The 27671-nt window shown below is 43.0% G+C and overlaps 1 protein-coding gene and 2 long non-coding RNA genes across 3 annotated transcripts in view; 2 read left to right on the forward strand and 1 right to left on the reverse strand.

Moving 5' to 3' along the window:
* Positions 1-27671, forward strand: part of LOC143962187 (uncharacterized) — a 392669-nt gene that overhangs the window by 133666 nt on the left and 231332 nt on the right. The gene's annotated exons all lie outside the window — the stretch shown is intronic.
* LOC143962996 (uncharacterized) lies at positions 12166-12922 on the reverse strand. Its single transcript, XR_013270855.1, has 3 exons — positions 12862-12922; positions 12341-12450; positions 12166-12238 (listed from the first exon to the last, which is right to left on the reverse strand). It is a non-coding gene; the product is annotated as an uncharacterized LOC143962996 (long non-coding RNA).
* LOC143962997 (uncharacterized) lies at positions 15251-16030 on the forward strand. Its single transcript, XR_013270856.1, has 3 exons — positions 15251-15333; positions 15676-15854; positions 15957-16030. It is a non-coding gene; the product is annotated as an uncharacterized LOC143962997 (long non-coding RNA).

The raw sequence follows: 27671 nt of genomic DNA on the forward strand, positions 1-27671 counted from the left end.
GTAGAGTGCTGTAATGCTGTTTTCCTCTCCACCTCCTGTACTCTTCCCGCCATAGCCTGCAGTTCATGGCGGAGGTCCGTGATTGCAGAAGTGAATGTGTCCTTTATATCTAATGCCACCGCTTGTAGATCATGTAGCGTCGGGTGTTGTGAAGGAGGGGGACCCGCCGAAGTGTCGATATTTTGAGCGGGAGCCGGCGCCAGCACTATGGCATCTCTGGCCTGTGAGGAGGCTGAGGTGACGGCCGCCATATTCGCTCTGTGTGAGTGGAATGATTCCGGAATGTTCTGGGCAGTGCGGTTTCTGTTACCTCTCAGGGATCTCGAGCGGGAAGCGGAGTTAGTGCGAGAAGCAGTCCCCATACTCAGAACGGCAAAACGAGGTGAGAAACTCCCGTTATAGTTAATAAGAGGCCACCGTCTGACAGAGAGAGCGAGTTAAGCTGCCATTCCTCTTCAAGGCAAACCACGCCCCCATGTCCAATTTCGTTTTTAATGATCTCTTCTGTTTCCTCATTTTCCAATAGGGACTCCATATCCCTTTTCTGTATTCTCTTCCTGGATATTTTAATTTTATTATTACAGGCGCGTGATCCGACAGGGTTATGGATCCTATTGTTACCTCTAGTATATTTTCTAACAACTCATGGTCTACTAGTATGTAGTCCAGTCTAACATACATATCATATACTGGGGAATAATATGTGTAGTCTTTTTTTCCTAGATTGAATATTTGCCAGGTGTCTATTAATTGTTGCTGGAGCATTTTCTTTTTTAAGATTCTATGTTGTTTATTTTCATGTACCAAACCCTGTGAAGTGCTATCTATGGACGGGTCGATGGCAAAATTTAAATCCCCACCCAAAATTATGTGGCCTTGTTTATATGTTTCTAATATGTTCAGGATTTTATTTAAATATTTCTTTGGACCTTTATTAGGACAATAGATATTTACTAGTGTATATCTATTTCTTTCTATATATCCTTTTATGAATATAAACCTCCCCTGTGGATCCACTTTTATTTCTTCCATTTTCCTATTGACTTTTTTAGAGATCCCAATTGCTACTCCCCTAGAGCCCTTACATGGAGTATCTGCATAATACCATGTTGGAAACATCTGTGTATTTAACCTTATACTTAAATCTAATGTTAAATGCGTTTCTTGTAGAAAAACAATATCAACAGAATTTCCCTCTACCTCTCTCAGTATGTTATACCTTTTTTTTTTTTCATTTCAATTCATTCCTCTCACATTGTATGTAACTATTTTAATATCCGACATTATACCAGTCTAAACTTTTTCTGATTTTTTTTTTTTTTTAACTAGGAGTAGTGGTATCGTGTCAACAGATTTAACCCTCCCACCCTTCCCCCTTCCCACCACCCTCTTCCCCTTTAACCTCTCGTCCTTCCCCCCTCTCTGACCCCACTCCAGATGTAAAATAAACCTACTGGTCCGGGACCTTTTATCCGAAACTCCCTTGTTCCAGTTGTCCCTTGGCCCTAGGGTGGAATTCTGTTTAACGGTGCCGTCACCCATCTTGCCTTCCATTAGCAAGGTGATTATCCCGCATGCCAGGGACACTCCAACCCCCACCACCCCCCCGCCCCCCCACCCACCCCCAACTCCATCCGATCCACCTCCTCCCCTCCCCAGTGAAGCCAAGGGGGGGAGGGGCGAGGCAAAGACAAACAGGGAGAGGAGATCTACGGAACTGGGACTCCTCCTTCTCATTAATTAACGTCTCTATCTACCTCTCCCTCCTCCCCCCGCCTCCTGGTAGAGGGAGCCGAGGTTGTTTCCCATCTCCCCCCCACCTCCCCCCCCCCCCCCCCGGAACCGGAACCCCCAATTTTCTACAGAATTCTACAGTTTCTTCGGTAAATCTCAGTCTTGCAGTGCGGCCATTTTTTTCCCTATTAAACTTGCAGGGAAACCCCAGTTATATTGCACATCATTCTCAACCAAAACTGTCAATAACGGTTTTAGGGCTCTTCTCCTCTTCAAGGTTTCCTGTGCAAAGTCTTGGAATATCTGAATGACATTTCCTTCGTATCTTAATGGCGCTTTTGATCTTATGTTCCGCCATATTTGATATTTTTCCTCTTCGTTTTGAAATCGCACTATGATGTCCCGTGGCATTTCTTGTGGAAGACATTTGGGCTTTCTTACTCTGTGAACTCTTTCTATGTTTATTACATTAGTTATCTCTTTGTTCATTAAAGGGTTACAAATCTTCTTAATTATGTCATTCAGATCCTCTTGTTGTTGTACGGCTGGGACTCCACAGATTCTTAGGTTTTTTCTTCTGTCGTTATTTTCTTGATTTTCGATCTTATATGCTTGTTCTTGTTGTGCTTTTTTTAGTCCTTGTATTTCTGCTTCCAGGTTCTTTATTATGTTCGTATCTTTTTCCACTTTTTTTTCTACTTCTACTACCCTATCTAGTATATGTCCCAGATTCTTATGCAGTCTTTCCATTTCAGTTTTCATTGAATTTTCCAGAGCTGCAAACATGGATATTATCTCGTTTTTAGTGGGCAATACTTGGCAGTTATCTTGTTGTATCTGTTGCGTTATTAAGGGTTCTGCATCTTGGGCTAGGTCAGTTGTTGGATCTATTCCTTCTACTGGTGATACGTCGAGTAGAGTTTCTAAATCATGTGTGGAGATGTTTTGCGTTTGATATTTCCTTTTCTCTTTTTTACTCTTTTCTCTCTCCTTTTTGTCACTGCTTTCCACCTGTTGGGTTTTAGTGTATTGAGATTTTTCAGCTTGCTGCTTCTCTGTAGCAACTGTCTGTGTAACATACTTATTCATTGCACCGGGGCTAGTAACCAAGCTCCGACGTGGTGATTTCAGGACAGCCCCTGCTTTTGCTGTTTTTCCCTTCATCTGGCACCGTGTTATTTATACGCCTTTATTGCTCGTATTATCTGTGCCCTTCCACGGCTACTAAAATGTGGTTTTAAGGTATCTTTCTGTCGCAATGTTTACGTGTCCCCGTCTGATTGACGTTGATACTCTCTTATTCAGATCTCAACATGCGTGTTTTTTCACTCTATATTTTTACTGAAAATCTAGAGCAATCACGCAATATAGAGATCTGTCCCCTTTTATTTAAGGTGGATCGCTATTATATTATGTAGTTAGTTGTAATTACTTACATACTCACACTGTTACACCACAAAACACAGCAGTATATACCTTGTTATATGTTAACTTTTTGTCTTCACTGAATTTCTTGTCAGTCCTGATTATTTAACAGAAATTGAAAAGCCAAGTATTTGCCTATATTATAAAAGCACTTACCCCGTGGTTGCTTGCAGTCTGGTTTGTCTGCTTGATTTAATACTGCACGACGTTCAACATTCACATATAAGTTCTAGGTATTTTTTTTTTTTACTGACCTTCTTGGGAACCCCTTTTTATTTTTTTCCTTTTTCTTTCCACAGTACCTTTCAATGTCCTCTGTAAGCAGTACCTTACTTTGACCGCTAGATGGCGTCCAGAGCTCTTCGTAAGCCTTCCCAGAAGATTTACCTTCTTATCACTAACAGCACAGACGGTACTAACGATGCGCCGACATCCCCAGCGTTCATCCACTCCCATACCGGGATCTTCACCTGTAGACAGGGGGGTCCATGTATCCACTAGCCGCGCCGCTCAGCGCACACTGACATGTCCGGACCCAGAGAGGGAAGAAGGCGCAGGGGGAGGCAGGAGTGAGAGCGCACCTCGCCAGCGGCGGGGCTCCGCCGTGGATTAGAGCTGAAGAGCAGGGATCATAGGGGAACCGCAAACAGCTGCATTATTCGTGCGGCGAGGGACATGGAGCGCTCCAGCATGCTAGGTACGGCCACGCACCATTGTCAGACTCCTCCCCCGGAAGCGGCCTCCCTTAAGTGGTTAAGGTTAACCCTCTTTTCTGCTTATTTTAATGAGTGGCCACGTGTCTTGTTAAACTCCCTTCCGCAAAAAAAGTTTTATCCCTATTGTGAGGTCACCAACAATGGATCTATAATGTTGCTTCTTTTCCTTTCTTAAGCAAAACCTTTATATAGGCCTCTTTTCCTGTATCCAATAGTCTCCTCCATTCCACATGTTATTCACCTCAAATGTGACGCCCCCATGCCACCGCTTCCCTGTCTCCAGCCTCTCTACCTCCCACTTCTCTCTTTCCTCTAAAACAGCTCCCCTGCTCCTCTTACCCATCTCCTTTATCTCCCCTTCCCCCAGCAGTGATTTCCTCCCCCACACTAATCCGACCCCCCCAGCCAACCCGACCCCCTGTAGCTACCCTTGAGCCACCGGCTTCCCTCCTCTGCCACTCCTGCTTTTAGGTGGTGCAGGGGCTTGGAGGAAATCAAGATATGTCCTCCACCACTCTGATCACCCCCCACATTAACCTCCTTCACTGATCCATTGCTGCTGTGCGGCATTCCCTCCTTCCCCTCATGCCACCTGCAGCTGCTGACTGACATTATGGCAAGCTGACAGGCTGGAGAGCAGGTTGAAGAATGGTGTGGGTGAGGTTGGGTGGGCATGGTAAATTTGTCTTTACCTGCCCCCACCCTGTACTATAGCTCTCATGTCCTTGTGTCCACCAATAACTGAGTATAGTAAACCTTGTTTACTATATGACAGTTTATGTGCAGCTCAAGCTGCAGAGAAAGTCTCAAGAAAGAGATATTGGGGTCTGTTTAGACCTCTGATATCCAACCAAAGACCAAAAAAAAAGAAAATTTAAATAAAATTACAAAATTTTACAAAATATGAAAAAATATTGTAAAAAATCAAAACGTAAAAAAATATTTATATTAAAAAAATAGTAAGCCCCTTTTCACATGGAGCGAACTCTGTCAAACAGATCCACCTGCCCAGCTGTGCACTGTCCACTTATCCCCACTGAGCAGGCAGATAACAGGTCTATGCCCATGTACACAAGGTCGGAGATTTTGCCAACCAAATCCGTCGGATTTTGCCCGTCGGATTTAGTCCGACGGATTGTGTCCGAAACTGTTGCATACACACTGTCGGGCCAAGTTGGAGAAAAATCCGATCTTTCAGAACGTGATGACGTAATTTCGTTACGATGGGACTACATTCAGGCTAGTAGCCAATAGCTTTGATGTAGGAATTTGATCTGAGCATGCGTGGCACTTGGTCCGATGAAAATGCTCTACACATGATCGGATTAGGTCCGTTCGGCCCATTTGGTCGGGAAATATTTCCAACATGTTGGAAAATTGGGTCGGACGGAGATTCGGACGGAATCAGTCCGATGCATACCACACACAGTCAGATTATCTGACGACACGGTCCGATAAGACTCATTCCGACAGATTCTCCGACCGTGTGTACAAGGGCTATGTCCGATCCACTGATGCAGAGCAAACATGGGCACAGCCTACTGTTCTCTACGGGGCTGTGAAAAATGAAAACCTCCAGATTTTTAGAGAAATTCTTGTATTTGTCTGATTTTCATAATTTCTCAAAAAGGCGCAATTTAAAATTTACTAATATTTATTATTTATTAACTCAATACAGGTTACGCTTTCATATTTAGTAGGAATTAAGCAGAAATTTTATAAAACAAATTGCTGTGTTTATATCTGCTAATAAAGATTTTAGAGTATTTTTAGTGAATATATTGTTTCGATAAACATTTTCACAAATGCCACAGGCACAGGGCATTAAAATCAGTAGCCCGTTCTTTTTTTTCTACAGGTCATGTGCTTTCAGAAAATGTAGTTTGGGGTTCTTTAACAAACTCTGTAAGTGAAAAATGAAAACCTCTAGATTTTTGGAGAAATTTGTATATTTACATTTTTGTGTATGTTTGACTTTTACCATTTTGCAAAAAGGCGCAATATAAAATTTACAAATATTTGTTATTTATCAACTCAATACAGATTCGATTTTATATTTTGTAGTGATTTTGTAACATGTGCTGTGTGTTTTAGTGTATTTGTAGCTAAAATATTTGTGCAAATATCATTGTGCCCTAAAAATCAGTAGCACCTTATTCTTATTCTACTGGTCATGTGCTTTTAGAAAATATATGGATTGTGGATCTTTTACAAACTCTGAAAGTCGTAAGGGAAAAATAAAAAAGCAATGGAAAAATTGCAAAAATGGTCTTGCTAGCTAAGCTTAAAAGAGGAGCACAGGGCCTGGCAGCAAAAAGGTTAAAGCATTGATATATGTAGAAGATAGTTTTCCCCTAGTTAGATTTTCCCATAATGTTCCTGCTTTATTCCCTTATTTATGAAATTTTAATCTCGTATAGGCTTCAAAATGTAACTCCTCTTGTGATGCCCAGTAATCAGTGTGCTGTTTTGCCTTTATCCATCCCTCACTAGATTGTTTCGATGGAGAACAAGATCAATTTTCATATATTTATACCATAGTTTGGGGACTCTGTAACTTTCACATAGACTAAATAATATATAATCTGGGTTATTTTTACCAAAGAAGTATAGCAGAATACGCCTAAATTTATGAAAGAAGATTATTTATTTGCAAAAATTGATAAACAGAAACAAAGAAACGTGGGGGTTTTTTTGCTCAAATTTCTGCACTTTTTTGCTTATACAGCAAAAAATAAAAGAACCCAGTGGTGCTAAAATACCAAAAAAGTGGGGGAGGATGGAGCAAAGAAATGCCCCTGGAAAGCAATGGTATGCCTTTTGAAAAAAATTGAAAATAACTTTATTGTAGTCTCAAAATAGTGGGTAATCATTGTCCAGCAGGGTGGACAATAACATCAATTGTAGAGTTTTTCCCCAAATAATCCCTAATATAAAAAACACACACACATGAAATATTGACAACTTTGTCACACATAACGCACCAGTACTGAAAGCTTCATGCATACATACCCATGCATACCCAGACCAATAGACCTAAACGGAGCTGCTATAAATGTAAAGATATAGCCAGGAAGCTGATCATAATTAATCTGTAAACATATGGCTTTTCTAAAACTGATTTGATGAATTGATGTTGCTGCAAATGTTCATTGATTGAAAAGGTTCCTGATAAGGGTAAAGATTACTGATTAAACCGAGTCCATAGTGAAAAAAACGCACACTTTTATATAATATGAGGTCAAACCTTAGGAGTTTTGATGTGTATGCAATCAGGCAGTCCCTTGCACTACATGGTTTTGGTAAATCTGAAGACAAAAATCAGCAGAAAATCTGATAGTGTGTATGGGGCTTTAAGGTAACAATGAATCTTGCACCAAAATTACAAATATAAGTGAGCTGCTACCCCAAACTAAATGATAAATATCATAAGTGCATGTGAAACAAAAATTGATAGGGGGCGCTTGGTGTAACACCTATGGGATAAGATAGTTCCAAAAGTAAATGTGAGTAAAAATGAATAAAGTGAATAAGCACCAACCTGCCCATTAAATAAGTGACAACCCATCTACTGGACTCAAATCATCTGCGTAGTGGACCATTGCAATCAAATAACACAAAAAAAACTTATGCACATATATACACACACACATAGGAAATCAATCCTCTGAATTGTTATTGTGATATATTGTCTAAAGTGTCCAATAAAAAGTCCTCCAAATAATCAGAAGATATTAATTGAATCACATGTGAAAAAAAGAAGTCCAAAATATGATGAATCCTATAGGAATCCTCCCATCTTGGAGTTGAATGAAATACCTTCACTGACTAAGATAACACCCAGATGTGCTGAATATAAAGGTGGCAGCTTACCAGACCTAATTAATAAAAAAAAGTTACACAGGCATTAGCAAAATTTTGCTTGCTGCAATTGTGGAGACTGTAAATGTGGAGACTGTAGACTGGATTAGCCCCTCATCCCATTAGGGATCACAGATGGGACATGGAAAAGAGCGAGGAAAACTGCATAGTGTAATCCCATTTATTCAAGTTAAAAGACAAAACAAAAAATGCCAAATGGCTGCTTACATTAAAAGTGCCATCACCTGGCATGGAGGTTGGATGTGTAGCAAGATTAGGGTGTCTGCCCCACTGAGAGAGCTGCTGTGCATTCCACTTGTGATGGAGAACAACCAGAAGGGACCTGATGTAGTTGTAGAGCGTGACTAAGTACAGCTTTCATGTATGTTTCATCTAATAAGTCATCAGGAAGCGTCGTACGTCAGCTCCCTCCAATATCGATACCCACAGATGCCAACAAACTGTTTCAATGTGGATGTCAAGGTAAATAACTGTGGGGACATGGCTTGGACAAAGATGTGAGAAGATGTGCGGGTGAGGTGAGAGCTCTCTGACTCCATCCTGACTTTTCCCATCCTGAGCGGGTCTATCCTGGTGATTCTTTGCCCACATAACAACCCTGCTTCCTCCTGTCACTACAGCCATACTCGGAACTGACTTTCCTGCCCTGGTGACATGACTAAAAATAACAATGAGGACGCTGCAATGGCTAACCAAGCCTCCCAAGATGATGCCGGTGCCATGCCACAATGCTCAGTTAAGGAGAGGTTTCATTACACCACTGCTCACCTGGAGTACTTTGCTAGCACTCCTGCTAAAGACAATGGCAGGTCTCACTCCTCCCAGGACCCTATTCGCTTCCAATTAGCCCTGGAAGCAAATACACAAGCTGCTAGCTTTCCTGCCTGGGAAGAGTATGTGGCCCCTGACAGAGCAGGGAATACAATTTTAATGAACACTCTCTGCTGCTTCAGATACAGAACCAACGCTGGCTGATGAAAGCAATAACAAACATAATACCTCCTTAACTACTCTAAACCATGGCTTTGCGGGGATGAGGGAATATATTTCCCTAGTCAGACAGGACCTACGCAACTTTAACAAGAAAATTGCAGTAGTGGAGGAAAGGATCAGCACTGCGGAGGATTCTGTACACCCCTTGCTCTGCAGTCCTCTGTCAATGTCTTAGAAGACAGCTGCACATGATTCACGTTTAGAGGACATGGAGGACATGGAAAATCAGCTTTGCTGGAACAATGTTCGGATTGTAGGCCTTCCAGAATGCATGGAAGGAAGGATCGCTATGTATTTAATTGAGCAATGGCTCAAGAAAATGTTCAAGGGTTGAGAGTTTACTCCCTTCTTTTTTTTATCAAATTATTTTGTACTCTCTTCTTTGCCATGGAAAGGGCACATAAGGTCCCAGCCAGACCATTACCTTCTGGGTTAACCCCTAGAACATTCCTACTGCAGCTACTTAACTATAAATACAATACACTAAATACACTACAACATTCCTACTGCAGCTACTTAACTATAAATAGCTTGATATCTTGCAAAAGGCCAGACAGCATAAAGATATAGAAACAGATGGATCCAAGATATCCTTCTAGCCAGGCTTTTCAGCAGAAGTGCAATGTCAGAGTGCCAAATATTTGGATGTAAAACAAAGGCTGCATCAATTGGATCTTACTTTTTCTACTCTATATCCAGCCAAGCTGTAGGTGGTTGCTCAGGGCAATGCCCACTTCTTTGATACACCTACTGATGCTTCCCTATGGCTGGATGCCTACAAATGACCAGGTCACTCATCATTTCCTAATTCAGCTTGATACTTCTCGTTATGATGCCCGGCTTGACCCAGGACACTTTTTTCTACTTTACCAGGTTATTCAGCAAAGCTCCTCCTCACTCGGATGCACGCAGCAGCACAAGTTTATGACTATGGTCAGAGTTCATTTTATTCCTGGTATGTTACAGAGGGTAAAAAATGGCACTGAGGAATGCTGTGTCAACTCTTTAGTTCCTAACCATGAGTCCCCCTTGGCAGTGGCTCTTGTGTGGAGCAAATCTTTTGTGTGGTTCACCATGTTTTTACAGTTTTTTTTTGTGTCATTTTGTTTTTGTTTTTTTACATTCTACAGACTTATCAATGATGCATACCAGATGTCCTTTCCGTTTGATGTGGCTTTCTGTCTGAGAGAGAACTCCACGTGACTGCTCCATGATGCCAATAATGCATTGTTTTACATTACTGACTCCATTGTTTCTCCGTGTTTCTCAGTGCCCTATGTGGGTACTTTACTCAGCATTTAATTATCCCGTATGTAGTAATGAAAGAAGGTTCCTGCCTTAATATTATTCCTGTTATGGTATGTGTGCTCAATTGGAAGTTTCTGTCCTGGAATGTAAGGGGATAGTGATCTGGGAAATTACATAGAAAACGAAACGGAATGCTGGATAGACTCCGTGTAGGTCCTAAGGCAGCATACTATGTGAGTGAAATGTTTACATATGTTTTTTAAGCAAAATAAAGAAAGGAAGGTTGCGATAAAATCACTCAAAGTTGGAGATACATGGACTGATTATTGAGATACCGATTGGAAAACCCCAGACATATTCCAACAAGAGAAGTAATTGATCCAGGCATAAACTAAGGCTTTTTCATTATTGTTTTCTGGTGAGTGTTCATTTTGGAAGGTGGTGGTGTATCACGGATTGGTGGAAGTCTTTTCAACATGGATTTAGATTTGTGCATGTGGGTTTGATGAAGAGAATCACTATTATACAAAGTAATGTATAAATATTTTTCCAATATTTATACATTTATTTACAGTTTATTTTATGTTTTAATCAATAATATATGATATGTAATTGATGGATGTAGTTGGTATTTACTGATACAGGTATATTTATAAATTTTTTGGGGGTTGGTGCAGTTATCCACTATAATATTACATTGTATGGAGCTGATGGTGTCTAATCTTTTAGAAGTGTTCAATACTGTGCTAAAATCTGGTCAATACCCTCCCTCCATGAATGAGGCAATTACAAAAAAAAAAAAAACACAATGTGACCGAAAAATCTAAATTTTTCGGTTGGAAAAAGTTCCTATCCGAAAATTTATTTGTGTGTATGCAATTCCCACGCGCAAAAACTCACGCATGCTCAGATTCAACTATGAGACGGAAGCTATTGGCTACTGGCTATTGAACTTCCTTTTTCTAGTCCCATCGTACGTGTTGTACATTACAGCGTTCTTGACGGTCAGAATTTGGTGTGACCGTGTGTATGCTAAACAGCTTGAGGTAAATCCTGTTCGTGTGTACGCGGCATAAGTGTGGAAGCCAATGCCAGGCCAATGCCAGGCAGCAATATCAGCTATATTTTCTCAAGCAGCGACTATCGCCACCAGCTGTGCTGGAGCTCTTCATTTCTCATTGCAACTGCTACGTCAGGTGCTGGAACCGGTAAAAGTATTTAGATCTTTAATTTGAGTTAGTTTCTGCTATGAAAATGAAAGGAGACAAAGAGGATAGCTTGCAGAGCTTGCTGACCTTGGGACACAACCACAAAATATGAAGCATTGTACCTTTCTGTCCACATGTTACGAAATGTAAAGATGAGTATTGGAGTACATATTTAGCAATTCTGAAGGGCATGAGGTTCCATCAAAAAGGAATTTATATGAATTTACTATAGCTAAAATGTTGAATGAGTTTTGTCACAAAACTTTTTGACAAAAATTATATCTGCAAAATACTCAACATGTCTCTCAGCAAATAACTTTGGGTGTCTACTTTCCCAAATAGGTACGTAATAGAGGGAGTTTGGGACTTTAAAATGAAGCACTAGGATAATGGAGGTAGGTTTTAACCACATTGAAAAAATATATATAATTTTTTATTGATTGTTCGGTAACAGATCATAAAAAATAATAAAGATCAAATTCATAAAGTATATAGGCGTAAGTACAGTAGAAGCATGATATATAGTATTCACATATAGCAGCACATAGTAGTAATAAATAAAATAATTGGGTAATATGGCATGGTAGTGCCTATGACAGCAAAACCGACATCAGCAAGTACATCCACATAATACATATGCATCCCTAGATGTAAAACAAAAATAAATTTAGTATATAGTTAAAAAAGTAAATTCATAACAAATTCATAAAGTATATAGGCATAAGTACAGTAGAAGCATGATATATAGTATTCACATATAGCAGCACATAGTAGTAGTAAATAAAATAATTGGGTAATATGGCATGGTAGTGCCTATGACAGCAAAACCGACATCAGCAAGTACATCCACATAATAGATATGCATCCACTAGATGTAAAACAAAAATAAATTTAGTATATAGTTAAAAAAGTAAATTCATAATAAAATAAATATAGTTCCATATAAAGTATAACTGGGAAATCATTTCAAAAGCTCGACGCGTTTCGTGGGTGTCTCCCCACTCATCAGGAGCTGATGCGACCAAAAAATTCCTATGGAATAGAATAAAGAATAATATAATATACTAACCATATAAATAAAAATAAATTAATGGGGATTTAAAGCGTGTAAATGGTTAGCCAGGGCAGACTCACCAATCCGGATGGAAAGTGCAGTGTGCGGCAGTGGGCGTAGGGTGGGCCATGGGCAAGATCCCTCCCCGGGAACTGAGGCGGCATAGACATGGATGCGATATCAGGCGAAACTAAAAAGATACAGCAGTGTTGAAGAGTATCAGATATGGAATGTGTGGCAATTGTTGAAAACAACATATCTAAAAACAAAATGTTAATAGTATGTATGATTAATGAAAATAATGTGATGCAAAAGTAATTGAACATTGATAGTGACCCTCAAAGAGTACAGAGAGAGTGCTGGCCATAAGCCAAGTATATACTATGTAGTAAGTATATGCAGATGAATGTAAACAGTGAATGGTGTGCAAAAATTTAAGAAATGTAATAGTGTAAAAGAAAGTGTGAGTGTGCAGTTTAACAAAAAGTGAAGAAAATTGATGAAGGGTGTACATAGACCATGATAGACAAGGAGAGTGACAGAATTACCAGTCAGCAAGAAAAGAAAAGGTGTGAGTAGTAGGAGAAAAAAGATTTTTCACCTAAAAATCGCTCCTAAAACACCAGCAGACAAGATATTAGGATGAGAGATCCGTCCAGCCGGCGTCCTGCCAATAAGGTCTGCAGACACCAGTCAGGGCGGCTCTGAAAATAAAGGCCCCTTTAACTATCCACAGCTGATACTGATTGCACAACCAGCATGGAGAAAAAAAAAAAAAATATATAAGGTAAACTTTAATGATAGTAATGGTAATATTTATAAAAGCCAGTATAGTGGCTTAAGACAAAAGGTAGTAACCATGAGCATAGGCAGGGTCAAGTACAATCAGAACAGAGATGAAGTGTGAGTAGAAGGAGAAAAGAGATTTTTCACCTAAACATCGCTCCTAAAAACAACACCAGCAGACAAGACGGCCAGTGTGTGCAGACTCCATGCAGAGACCAGCTGCACACACAGCCATCTCCGAGTGGGGTTTAAATATGCCGCCAACGCCACGTGCGTGAAACATAGGGGGAGGAGCCACACCTAACCTGGATAAAAAAATCCAGGTTAGGTGTGGCTCCTAAAAACAACACCAGCAGACAAGACGGCCAGTGTGTGCAGACTCCATGCAGAGACCAGCTGCACACACAGCCATCTCCGAGTGGGGTTTAAATATGCCGCCAACGCCACGTGCGTGAAACATAGGGGGAGGAGCCACACCTAACCTGGATAAAAAAATCCAGGTTAGGTGTGGCTCCTCCCCCTATGTTTCACGCACGTGGCGTTGGCGGCATATTTAACCACTTGGGTACCGCGCTATTGCAAAATGACGGCAATAGCGCGGACCCACATTTTCGGGACTACGTCTATTGACGTAGTCCCGGTTACGAGCGGCCTGCGCGCCCCCTGAGGGGCGCGCGCGGCGCGCTCTGTGATCGGAGAGTCCGTGAGACTCGCCTGATCACCGATCCGTGTAAGGGGTCGATCCCGACCCCTTATCACGTGATCAGCTGTCAGCCAATGACAGCTGATCATGTGATAAAACGGAGCCGGTAATCGGCTAGTATTCCTCCTCGCGCTGACAGCGCGAGGAGAAAAAAAAAAAGCCGATCGCCGGCGGCCGTGTTCGGGACATCAGTCCCGATCACGGCCAGAAATTTAAACGGACACCTGCCCCCTGCCAGTGCCCACCTGCCACCCGCAGTGCCATCCTGAAATAAAGTAAGTGCCCCCCTGTCAGTGCCACCCAGCAGTGCCCATAGTGCCCACAGTGCCACCCAGCAGTGCCCACAGTGCCACCCAGCAGTGCCCACAGTGCCACCCAGCAGTGCCACCCAGCAGTGCCACCCAGCAGTGCCACCAAAATCTGCCTCAAAGGTGCTGCACCCCAGTGCCGCCCATCAGTGCCCAGCAGTGCCGCCCATCAGTGCCCAGCAGTGCCGCCCATCAGTGCCCAGCAGTGCCACCTATCAGAGCCACCTATCAGTGCCACCTATCAGTGCCCATCAGTCCCATCTATCTGTGGTACCTATCAGTGCCCATCCGTGCCACCCATCCGTGCCACTTATCCGTGCCACCCATCCGTGCCATCTTATCTGTGCCCATCTTTGCCCATCAGTGCCGCCTTATCTGTGCCCATCGGTGCCGCCTTATCTGTGCCTATTAGTGCCGCCTTAACTATGCCTATCAGTGCCCACCAGTGCAGCCTATCAGTGCCCACCAATGCAGCCCATCAGTGCCCACCAATGCAGCCCATCAGTGCCCACCAATGCAGCCTATCAGTGCCGCCTAATCAGCGCACTTCAATGAAGGAGAAAAATGACCCGTTTGCAAAATTTTATAACAAACTATTAAAACATGATTTTATTTTTTTATTTTTTTGCATCTTTTTTTGTTTGTTTAGCAAAAAATAAAACTCCGAGCTGTAACTAAATACCACCAAAAGAAAGCTCTATTTGTGGGAAAAAAATGATAAAAATTTCATTTGGGTACAGTGTTGTATGCCCGCGCAATTGTCATTCAAAGTGCATCAGCGCTGAAAGCTGAAAATTGGTCTGGGACTGAGGGGGGTTTAAGTGCCCAGTAAGCAAGTGGTTAAACCCCACTCGGAGATGGCTGTGTGTGCAGCTGGTCTCTGCATGGAGTCTGCACACACTGGCCGTCTTGTCTGCTGGTGTTGTTTTTAGGAGCGATGTTTAGGTGAAAAATCTCTTTTCTCCTTCTACTCACACTTCATCTCTGTTCTGATTGTACTTGACCCTGCCTATGCTCATGGTTACTACCTTTTGTCTTAAGCCACTATACTGGCTTTTATAAATATTACCATTACTATCATTAAAGTTTACCTTATATATTTTTTTTTTTTTCTCCATGCTGGTTGTGCAATCAGTATCAGCTGTGGATAGTTAAAGGGGCCTTTATTTTCAGAGCCGCCCTGACTGGTGTCTGCAGACCTTATTGGCAGGACGCCGGCTGGACGGATCTCTCATCCTAATATCTTGTCTGCTGGTGTTTTAGGAGCGATTTTTAGGTGAAAAATCTTTTTTCTCCTACTACTCACACCTTTTCTTTTCTTGCTGACTGGTAATTCTGTCACTCTCCTTGTCTATCATGGTCTATGTACACCCTTCATCAATTTTCTTCACTTTTTGTTAAACTGCACACTCACACTTTCTTTTACACTATTACATTTCTTAAATTTTTGCACACCATTCACTGTTTACATTCATCTGCATATACTTACTACATAGTATATACTTGGCTTATGGCCAGCACTCTCTCTGTACTCTTTGAGGGTCACTATCAATTTTCAATTACTTTTGCATCACATTATTTTCATTAATCATACATACTATTAACATTTTGTTTTTAGATATGTTGTTTTCAACAATTGCCACACATTCCATATCTGATACTCTTCAACACTGCTGTATCTTTTTGGTTTCGCCTGATATCGCATCCATGTCTATGCCGCCTCAGTTCCCGGGGAGGGATCTTGCCCATGGCCCACCCTACGCCCACTGCCGCACACTGCACTTTCCATCCGGATTGGTGAGTCTGCCCTGGCTAACCATTTACACGCATTAAATCCCCATTAATTTATTTTTATTTATATGGTTAGTATATTATATTATTCTTTATTCTATTCCATAGGAATTTTTTGGTCGCATCAGCTCCTGATGAGTGGGGAGACATCCACGAAACGCGTCGATCTTTTGAAATGATGTCCCAGTTATACTTTATATGGAACTATATTTATTTTATTATGAATTTACTTTTTTAACTATATACTAAATTTATTTTTGTTTTACATCTAGTGGATGCATATCTATTATGTGGATGTACTTGCTGATGTCGGTTTTGCTGTCATAGGCACTACCATGCCATATTACCCAATTATTTTATTTACTACTACTATGTGCTGCTATATGTGAATACTATATATCATGCTTCTACTGTACTTATGCCTATATACTTTATGAATTTGTTATGAATTTACTTTTTAACTATATACTAAATTTATTTTTGTTTTACATCTAGTGGATGCATATGTATTATGTGGATGTACTTGCTGATGTCGGTTTTGCTGTCATAGGCACTACCATGCCATATTACCCAATTATTTTATTTACTACTACTATGTGCTGCTATATGTGAATACTATATATCATGCTTCTACTGTACTTACGCCTATATACTTTATGAATTTGATCTTTATTATTTTTTATGATCTGTTACCGAACAATCAATAAAAAATTATATATATTTTTTCAATGTGGTTAAAACCTACCTCCATTATCCTAGTGCTTCATTTTAAAGTCCCAAACTCCCTCTATTACGTACCGATTACCGGGATGGAGGCACATACTTGTGCTTCATTTAAAGTCCCAAAATTCCCCTCCTTTTTTACTTTCCCAAATAAGCTCATGGGGGGGGGGGGGGAGGGTTGTACTATCTGGGCAGTTCATGGCCTCTGAAACTGATAGGCAGTGAGGAGTGAAATTAAAAATGTACGCCCTTAGAATGCCTGAAGCCAGTAATTGGTTTTCGGGGTCCTATAAGCGGCTAGGCTAACAAAAAGTTTCACACATGTGGTATCCCAGTACTCAGGAGACACACCAGAATGTATTTTGGGGTGTAGTTTCACATGTGTCCATGGCATGTTTGAGCAATATATCATTTAGTGACAACTTTCTGTAAAACAAAAAAAAATAATAATAATTTTCCTGAAACATGTGGCAAAATATAAAATATTTAATAGACTTAACATGCCTCTCAGCAAATATGACTATAAATGATAGGTAGTGAGGAAGAGAAATCACCATTTTACACCCTTAGCCCTTGTACACACGGTCGGAGATTCCGACAACCAAATCCGTCTGATTTTGTCCGACGCATTTTGTCCGAAACTGTTGTATACACACGGTCGGACGAAGTTGTCGGAAAATCCAACGTGATGACGTTATTTCGTTACGACAGGATTATGTTCAGGCTAGTAGCCAATAGCTTTGATGTAGGAATTTGATCTGAGCATGCGTGGCACTTTGTCCAATCGGAATTCTCTACACATGATCGGAGTATGTCCGATCGGAGCATTTTGTAGGAAAATTTTACCAACAAGTCATTTGGGGGGGGGTTTTGAACTGTTCTGGCATTTTATGCACAACATTTAGAAGCATATGTCACACATCACCCACTCTTCTAACCAATTGAAGACAAAGCCCTTTCTGACACTTTTTGTTTACATGAAAAAATATTTTTTTTGCAAGAAAATTACATTGAACCCCTAAAAATTATATTTTTCTGTAAAGCAAAGGCCCTACAGATTAAAATGGTGGGTGTTTCAATTTTTTTTTTTTACACAGTATTTGTGCAGCGATTTTTCAAACGCAACTTTTTAAAAAAAAAAACACACTTTTTTTATTGTAATGCACTAAAACACACTATATTGTTCAAACATTTGATGAAATAAAAAAGATGATCTTATGCTGAGTACATGGATACCAAACACAACATTCTTTAAAATTGCACACAAACGTGCAGCGGTGACAAACTACATATATTTTTAAAAGCCTGTACAGGTTACCACTTTAGATTTACAGATGAGGTTTACTGCTAAAATTACTTCCCTCAGTCTGACCTTCATGTTGATACCTCACATTCATGGTGCAATTGCTGTTTACATATGACACCAGACCTATGCTTGCGTTCACCTTTGCGCGTAAGCATGGGGGGGACAGGGGTGCTTTTTTATTATTATTTATTTTGCTTTTTTATTTTATTTTTAAACTGTTCCTGTAATTTTTTTGTAATAATTTTTATTGTTAACTCAGGGAATGTAAATATCCCCTATGATAGCAATAGTTAGTGACATACTCTTTTTGGGGTCTATTAGAACCTAGATCTCTCCTCTGCCCTCAAAGCATCTGACCACACCAAGATCAATAAAAATGCTTTCCCATTTTCCCAATGGTGCTGTTTTATGAAATGCTTGTAGCTTCCAGTTTCTTAGGCCATAGAGATTATTGGAGACATTCTAGTCTCTGATCAGCTCTATGGTCATCTGCATTCTCGGGATCCCTGTTGGGACAGGAGAGCCAGAGAAAACCATGGAAGACGGTGGGGGGGGACGACATTCTCTCCTACTGCTTCTAAAAGCAGTCTAGAGGCTAATTAGCCAATATGATTGCTTTTATATTAAAGCTGACAGCTGGCTGAAAAGAATGATACCAAGATGATACCTAAACCTGTAGGCATCATTCTGGTATAACCACTCAAAGTCCAGCAACATACCAATACGTCTCTGGTCCTTGTTGGGCATACATTGTAATTTTCTTTTTTTCATGCAGCCTGTGGGCTGCAGGAAAAAAAGACATTGATTGGTGGGTATGCCCTCCATTAGAATATCGCCCTTCATCCACCCACTTCTAATGATGGGCATACATGCACCATTTTTTTTTTAACTGTGGTGGTAAAATCCCCTCCTACAGCTCTGGCGTCGCTGATCGTTTCTGTCAAGATAAATATCAGTGCTGCAGCTGAATGGTGTACCTGCTAAGCAAATGATGGTTAACAATAATAAAGTAACATTACAGTATAACAGTAAAACATACCATACCTGCAAAGCAAATGTAATATAACATAGTAAAAATAAAATATTATAGTTCTAAAATACAGTAAGGCCGCGTACACACGGGCGGACTGTATGGCCTACTTAGTCCGTCGAAACACATTTCAGCGGACAGTCCGCTCGTGTGTGGGCTTCAGCGGACTTTTTCAGCGTGCAGTCTGGCGTACTAAGTATTTCGGAATTTCCGTAATTCTGTCCGTCATACTTTGGTTTCAGCGGACAATCCGCTCGTGAGTAGGCTAGTTCGACGGACTAAGAATGGCGCATGCTCAGAAAGGATTTACACGGCCGAAGGGTGCATTGCTGTGTATTGGACTTCCTATTTCTAGTCCCGTCGTACGTGCTGTACACGTCATCACGCAAGCTTTCGACGGACTGTTTGTGCATCCGTGTGTGGTCAAGTCCGTTCATTCGAAAGTAGGATGGACTGTCCATCGGATTGTATGATGGACTAAGTAGGCCATACAATCCGCCCGTGTGTACGCGGCCTAAGAGAGAGAGAACAATAGATATAGAACATTAGTGAGTGGACAGTAGAGAGGGAACATAAGAGAGAGAACAATAGCGAGAAAGAAGAAAAATAAAACCACATCTCATCTTTTGAGACCATGTGTTAGTGTGCCCTAAGACTGTGTAGTGCTGTACCCTATGCTAATACTCCACTAGTGTGTGGTAACATTTGATACAGAGACCAGGTTGGTCAGGACAATAAAAGCGGGTGTCACGCCTAAACCTGCAGACACAACATCTTCTTTGGGGTGTTCTTTGGGTAGGGGTACCAGGAAGGACATATGGAAAATGCCTCTCATGCAGCCGGCTCACTGCATTTGCGTTGGGAAGGTGGGCCATAGCACCATCTGGAAAGGATCTCACCTGGAATTTTAGGAAAGATCCAGTTCATCCTGAAGCTCTGTATAGCACAAAAATGTTCAGCAGAGACAATTGAAATAAGTATACAGACACTTTTGTACCAGCATCTGGCCTTATGGGCAATTAGGTACAGTACCAAGAACTGGTCATTGAGGTCCACCCCTCCCATGTTAAGGTTGTATTTATTGACACAGAGGGGTTTTTCCACAACACCAGTCACCATAGGCATTTGGACTGTCATATCTGCATGAAGGGAGGACAGAACAGAAACATTCAGTGAATCCATCCCCTTTACTTCTAACAAATTATTACATATCAGGCAGGTTTTCTCCCCATCTAAGTTGAGATTCTACAAGCCATTAGGGGAAGCTCCGCCGATTAGATCGCAGGGTGCCACATGCGCCAATTCCATAATCAAAAAGGTGACTAAAAAGTGTCACGCTTGTGTAATAATTGTCCACATACAAGTGGTACCCCTTTCCGAATAAGGGTGACACCAAGTCACACACAATCTTACCAGTGCTCCCTATGTAGTCTGGGCAGTTCTCCAGCTCTATGCGACTATCTTTTCCCTCGTAAACCTATAGGCTGTTGCCCTGTCACAGAGCTTATACATCTCTGGCACGCTTGCTGGGAAGATGCTGTTTGATAGACAAGTGGCCAGAAATCGTAATCAGGGACTCATGAATGCAGACAACTTGAGTAAACAAAGCTGCAAACTGTTGGTTGAAGTGGTTTAGGAGGGGCCGAATTTGGTAGAGCCAATCAAATCCAGGGTCACACTGAGGATGGCAGAGTTCATTATCATTGAAATGCATGACCCGCAAGATCTGCTCATATTGTGTTCTGGTTGTGGAGGCAGAGAACACAGGCATATGGTGAATTGGGTCAGTGGACCAATATGACCTCAACTCACTCTTTTTAGTTATGTCCATGAGGAGGGATAGGCCCATGAAGGTCTTAAATTCGGGGAGACCATAATAGGAATCAAATCCCTGGGAAGGGTCAACTGGAAATTTGGTAATAATGGAAAAAAACTGTGCTAACTTATATACAAATATCAACCCAGCAATGGCACCTCCACGGATCACCTAAGGTGCCATTGCCGGGTTGATATTTGGATAAATATCCACTATACAGGCTTTAACAAAAGCTTGCCTCTGGTAAGCGTGACCTCTATGTGGTGGTGAGGTGGTCCATGGAGGTGCCATTGCCGGGTTGATATTTGGATAAATATCCACTGTACAGGCTTTAACAAAAGCTTGCCTCTGGTAAGCGTGACATCTTTGTGGTGGTGGATCATGCATTGGTGGTGTCTGTACACTCATAATTCTTATTCAGTCCTCTTGTATTTCGATTTTATTGGACTTTATTTTTCACTATTTATACTATATTATTTGTATTGTTTTTCATTTATTATATATGATGAATAGGGGTTATATATATATATATATATATATATATATATATATATATATATATATATATATATCACGTTATCAAGTTAGCGCAGGGTTTTTCCGTTATTGCATTTTGGCTTGTGCATATTTCACAATTTAGAGCTGCTGCTGGTATGGGGTATTGTTTTGTAATTTTTATTTTTATTTTTACCCGGTATATTTTTTGTTTGTCTTATCAACTGGGGATTAGTGGCGATGAATTGACCAGCATACATAAAATTGACATTCAATAGCCGATGCGGCTCTTCTGCTTGATTCCAAACATGCGTGGAATTTTGTGCATCGGAATTGTCTGCACCCATTCGGAATTTGCGACAATGGATTTTGTTTTCGGAAAATTTGAGAACCGCTCTCATGTCCGATGGAGCTTACAAACGGTCAGAATTTTTTCCAACAACAAACTCACATCGAACATTTGTTGTCAGAAATTCTGACCGTGTGTATGCGGCATAAGCGTTCACAAGTATCAGGCCTGTCTCTGTGAATGCTGCAGTTATGTGTTTTGTAAGTGACAGTGATCGATTGATACGATTGGCATTGGATGCGATTGGAACTTGGGTGGGCTGGGCTGGGCTGGGCGGAGGGGCTAAATGCAGGTGCTAGCAGGTATCTGGCCTGATCCCGCTAACGCTGCATTTTTGGGAACCCTAAACTGCTGGGGACGCTAGTATAGATCTGATATGATCAGATACTGACCCGTATTACTAAGGGAGGTGTATGGTGCATGCGTGGGGGTTAGCGCTACTGCCACTAATCTGACGCTGCCTGGGGCGATGCAGACCCTGCCTAACACTAAAACCAAAGTTATATCACCCACCAGGTGATCAGGAGGTTAAAACTTTATTTAGGTAATATATGGTGAGTTCCCTGACACAATTAAAACAAAACTAGCTAACCAGCATCAACCGTGACACTAATACAGTGATCACTTTTGACAGGGGGTGATCAAGGGGGTTAAACCTTTATTAGGGAGAGATAGGGGGTCCCTAGACCTATCTGGGCCTACGTCAAGTAACCTAACACAGATTTTTGGCACTAATGACACCAGTACAGTGATAAAAAAATATTAACACTGCACTGGGTGACACAGTGACAGGGGATGAAGGGTTTAACTGGGGTGGGGATGATCGGGGGTGATTGGGGGTTGACAGGTGTACCTACATGAACTGGTGTCAGTGTAGTGTTGGTGCACTTACTCTGAGATGTCTTCTCTCCTCTCTCTCTTGAATGGAAAAAGTTCCACAAGGAGAGATGACATCACCTCCCCTGCTGTGTTTACTCTTACACATGCAGGGGAAGGATTTAATTCGCCAGGACCAATCACAAGGTCCAGGCCAGAAACCATTGGCCTGGGCCTGGAGATTGATTGATTCTGAAGCAAATTGGATGGCTGCGTGTGGCCCCAGGTGGCCACGCATGAGACGTATAGCTGCGACGCTTCACCCAGCCAGGCCAAGGTGCCACAGTATAACTGCGGTGGCTGGTCAGGAACAGGTTAATGTTACAGAGAGAACTCCAGATTGCAGAATGAGCCAGTCATGACATTGACAGGTCATATGGCCGGGCTGTCGTTTTCCTGGCTTATTTTTCCCCTTTACTCAGCAGTATGGAGTGAATTTGTTTTATTTATTTTTTAACAGATAATGTGATTGCAAGCATGTGATTGAAGTAATTGCTGCTTGGTAGGGATGAGCCGAACACTCCCCGGTTCGGTTCGCACCAGAACTTTCGAACGGACCCCAAATTCGTACGAACGTTAGAACCCCATTGAAGTCTATGGGACTCAAAAGTTCAAAATTAAAAGTGCTAATTTTAACGGCTAATATGCAAGATACTGTCCTAAAAAGGGTTTGGGGACCTGGCTCCTGCCCAAGGGGACATGGGTTAATGCCTAAAATGTTTTTAAAAATGGCCGTTTTGGCGGGAGCGCTGATTTTAATGACGATTAAAGTGAAAAAAATAAAGTGAAATATTCCTTTAAATATCATGCCTGGGGGGTGTCTATAGTATGCCTGTGAAGTGCCACGTGTTTCCTGTGTTTAGAACAGTCCCTGCACAAAATGACATTTAACGGAAATAACGTCATTTAAAACTGCTTGCGGTTTTAATGTTATATCTGGTTCCTGCAATATGGTTGAAAATCTTTGAGAAAAATGGCATGGGTAGCCCTCCCTGCCCATTACCAGCCCCTTTGGGTCTTTTACAGATATTAAGGGGAACCCCGTACCCATATTAAAAAAAAGGAAATACCTGTGGCCCCCAGGCCCTATATACTCAGAACAGCAGTATACAGGCGGTGCAAACAAGACAGGGACTGTGTAGATCTGTTGTGTTGAATCTGTTTGTAATTTTCAACTGGTACATTTTTAAAGTGTAGCTCCAGTCAAAAAATCTATTTTTAAGCTTGTTGGAAAACATAGGGAAGGGTTATCACCCCTGTATAATTTGTTTTGCCGTCCGTCTTTTTTCATCTCACTTGCTGTTGTCTCCTTCCGTTTGCAAGTAGAAGATGTTTGTAAGTTGGATGTTTGAAAGTAGGGGCCTGCCCTATATGCTCTGCAGAAATGGCGGAACAAGGTGTTGGTTTAGCCACAACATTGTAAGCCCTCAAAGTGACTCTTGGTGGGCGCTGGAGCGCCCTGCTTTGAACGATTATATCAAGAATTGTAATTACATGCCATTGTTGAACAGTGGTAGAAAATTGACCTTTGGTGGTTGTGGTGCTGGTGCCACAACACTATAAGTCCTCACAGTTACTCTGGGTGGGCACAGGAACGGGCCCTCCTGTGAAATATTATATCAAGAATTGTAATTACATGCCCCTGTTAAAAAGGGGCTGAAAAATTGGGCTGCTGGCACTGGTGCTGGTGCCACGACACTGCAACCTCTCCCATATATTCTAGTTGTAGTGCAGGAATGAGCCCTGCTGCAAAGCATTGTATCAAAAATTGTAATTAAACGCCCCTGTTAAACAGGGGCAGAAAAATTGGGCTGGTGGCATCACCCAGAACCAAAAATGTTCTTCCAACATATCAGCGGAGGAGGAAGAGGATAGACAATCAACATAACAGGACAGTCACTCAGCATCAGCATAGGTAGTCTTGAAGGGATGTGAGATTTCTAAGAAAATTATTCGGTTACATCAGCTTCAGGTGCTTGGTAGCTGTGGGTGATCCAAGACTGATTCATCTTGATAAAGGTCAGTCGATCAACTCACCCTGGCGCACCCTGTGATCGGTAACAAAGCCACCAGCAGCACTGAAGGTGCATTCTGAAAGAACGCTGGATGCAGGACAGGCCAGTAAGCCAGAGGATTTTCGGTGGGAAAGGTGTCCAAGTCTGACCTTGCCCCTAGCTATTCCTGCACCATGTAAATCAGATGCTGGCGATGGTTGCTGGAACCGATCATACCTTGGGGCTGCGGACTAAAAAATTGTCTGAAAGCATCGGTCAGACGGCCACCTTCTCCACCGCTCCTTCTGACCGATGCATCAGCAACACGTTGTCCAGGACCAGGAGTTTGTAACCTCCCAGTCTCTGGGAACGCATTGCACAGACCTTTCTGCAAGGCCTCCCGGAGATGTCTCATCCTCTGCTCCCTCTGCGATGGCAAGATAAGGTCAGCAACCTTACCCTTGTACTTTGGATCAAGGAGAGTGACCAGCCAGTAATGGTCCCTCTCCTTGATCCGAAGAATACGAGGATCCTTCCGCAGGCTTTGCAGGATCAAGGAGCCCATGCAGCGTAGGTTAACTGAGGCATTCGGTCCGGAGTCCTCTGGGTCACTAAGGACAACATGATCCGCAGCTACCTCCTCTCAGACGCGTACAAGTCCACGGGTTTCTTGGGACTGTAAATGATCCCTACAAGACTGCTGCTGCTGCTGATGCTGAGTGCCAGCCTCCACCTCCATGCTGACACAATCATCCTCCTCCTCCTCCTCCTCCTCATCCTCTTCCTGTGTGATGGGTGGCACAGCAGGAACACTGTCTGGATAAAGGGGGCCTTGAGAGGCAAGGAAGTCCTCCTCTTCCTGCCTCTGTTCTGCCTCAAGTGCCCTGTCCATTATTCCACGCAGCGTATGCTCCAAGAGGTGGACAAGAGGTACAGTGTCACTGATGCATGCACTGTCACTGCTCACCATCCTTGTGGCCTCCTCAAACGATGACAGGACAGTGCATGCATCCCTGATCATGCCCCACTGGCATGGTGAGAAAAACCCGAGCTCCCTTGACCCTGTCCTGGTGCCGTAGTCGCACAGGTACTCATTAATGGCCCTCTGCTGCGTGTGCAGCTGCTGCATCATGGCCAACGTTGAGTTCCACCTGGTAGGCATGTCACATATAAGGCGGTTCTTGGGCAGGTTCAACTCCTTTTGTAGCTCAGCCAGCCGAGCACAGGCATTAAATGATCTGCAGAAATGCGCAAAGACTTTCCTGGCCTGCTTCAGGACATCCTGGACATCCTGGGTACCTGCCCAAGAAACACTGCACCACCAGGTTAAGGACGTGAGCTACACAGGGCACATGGGTCAGTTGTCCCTGTCGGAGGGTGGAGAGGAGGTTAGTGCCATTGTCACAAACCACCATTCCTGGCTTAAGCTGGCTTGGCATCAACCACCTCTCGGCCTGCGCTGCAGAGCTAACAAAACATCCGCCCCAGTGTGGCTCCTGTCCCCCAAACAAACCAGCGCAAGCACGGCATGGCATTGTTTTGCCTGCGTATTTGCGTAGCCCCTGGAATGCCTACGGAGCACCGCTGGTTCTGAGGACAGAGCACTGGAAGAGGCCATGGAGGAAGAACAAGAGGAGGGGGGGAGAGAGGTGTGTCACAACCAATAGTAGCATTTTGGAGGCGTGGTGGTGGAACAACCTCCAACACTACTGCACCTTGTCCTGCATCCTTCCCAGCTGCCAGAAGAGTGACCCAATGGGCCGTGAAAGACAGGTAACGTCCCTGTCCATGCCTGCTGGACCATGAGTCAGCGGTAATATACACCTTACCGCTGACCGCCCTGTCCAGCGAGGCAAGGACATTGCCTTCCACATGCCGGTAGAGAGCAAGAATCGCCTTCCGTGAGAAAAAGTGGCGTTTGGGGACCTGCCACTGAGGAACCGCACATTTTACAAACTCATGGAAGGGGGCCGAGTCTACCAACTGAAAAGGCAGCAGTTGAAGTGCTAGCAATTTAGCCAAGCTAGCATTCAACCGCTGGGATGTGGATGGCTGGGAGTGAACTTCTTTCGCCGGTCCAGCAGCTGGGGCAGGGACATTTGCCTGCTATAATCGGACGTGGGTGTACTGCTAGCAGAGTGCCCGGAAGCACTTGGCTGCGACACACCTAATTCTACACCTTCATTCCTCTCAGAGCAGGTTTCAGAGAGGACTGAAGGTCTAGTGGGGTTGGAGATTCCAGCTGATGAGGAGCAAGGAGAGGTCCGCTTTGTTCTTTGGTGTGGGTCTTTGAGGTACGCTTGCCAACGAGCTGCATGGCAGGTCAACATATGTCTGGTCAAGCATGTGGTGCCCAAGCGGCTGATGTTTTGGCCACGCGAGATACGCTTGAGACATATGTTGCAAATAGCAGCAGTGCGATCTGATGCACTCGTCTCAAAAAAGGCCCACACCAAAGAACTTTTAGAATAACGCGCAGAGGCAGTGCCCTGCACAGGCGGATCTCTGCGGTGTGATTCAGTCGGTGTGCTGCCCCTAAGCTGGCCCCCGGAGGGCATCCTGCCTCGTTGGACATGTGCCTCCTCCTCCTCTCTCCTACCAGGCACCCACGTGGAGTCAGTGCCCTCATCATCCCCTCCCTCTTCATCGCTCTAGCAAACCTGGCACTATGCTGCAGCTTGTGGAACATGACTGCCAGATTGCTGTCCTTTTTGAGCATCCCCTCTCTCTGCATTCACGCTACTTTCTTCCTCTAGCTGAGTATCATCATCAGAGCCTACAAACACTGGGCATCCTCCTGGAGCATGTACCCAACACTGTGCTCAAAGAGTTCAGGAGACTCCTCAGGAGGACGTGGTGGGTCTAGGGAAGGAGTCACTGATGATGACATTGAGAGGAGGGAAGATGATGCGTTGGCAGCTGCTTTGCTTGTACCCTGAGCCTGGGTGAGAGAGAATGAGGAGGATGAAGAGGGCTTGTCTACCAAGTCGTTGGCATGTTGCGGCTCAACATGTCCAGCTGCAGAAAAGAAGGACAAGCGTGTCCCATGGCCACGTGCTGATGATGACGATGCACCGCGTCCACGACCAGCACTGTTGTCTCTAGACAGAGAGCCTGCTTGCCCTCTTTTATCAGCTCGCGCCTGTCTGCCTCTCCTTACTGGCCTTCCAGACATGGTAATGGCCTGAAGGGAGTTGGGAAAACCAGCAATTGGGTAGTGTATATTGTGCTGGA

This window comes from Lithobates pipiens, unplaced genomic scaffold (assembly GCF_037356315.1).
Source record: "Lithobates pipiens isolate NorthernLeopardFrog02 unplaced genomic scaffold, aLitPip1_a1.2 Scaffold_8, whole genome shotgun sequence".
NCBI classification, from domain to species: domain Eukaryota; kingdom Metazoa; phylum Chordata; class Amphibia; order Anura; family Ranidae; genus Lithobates; species Lithobates pipiens.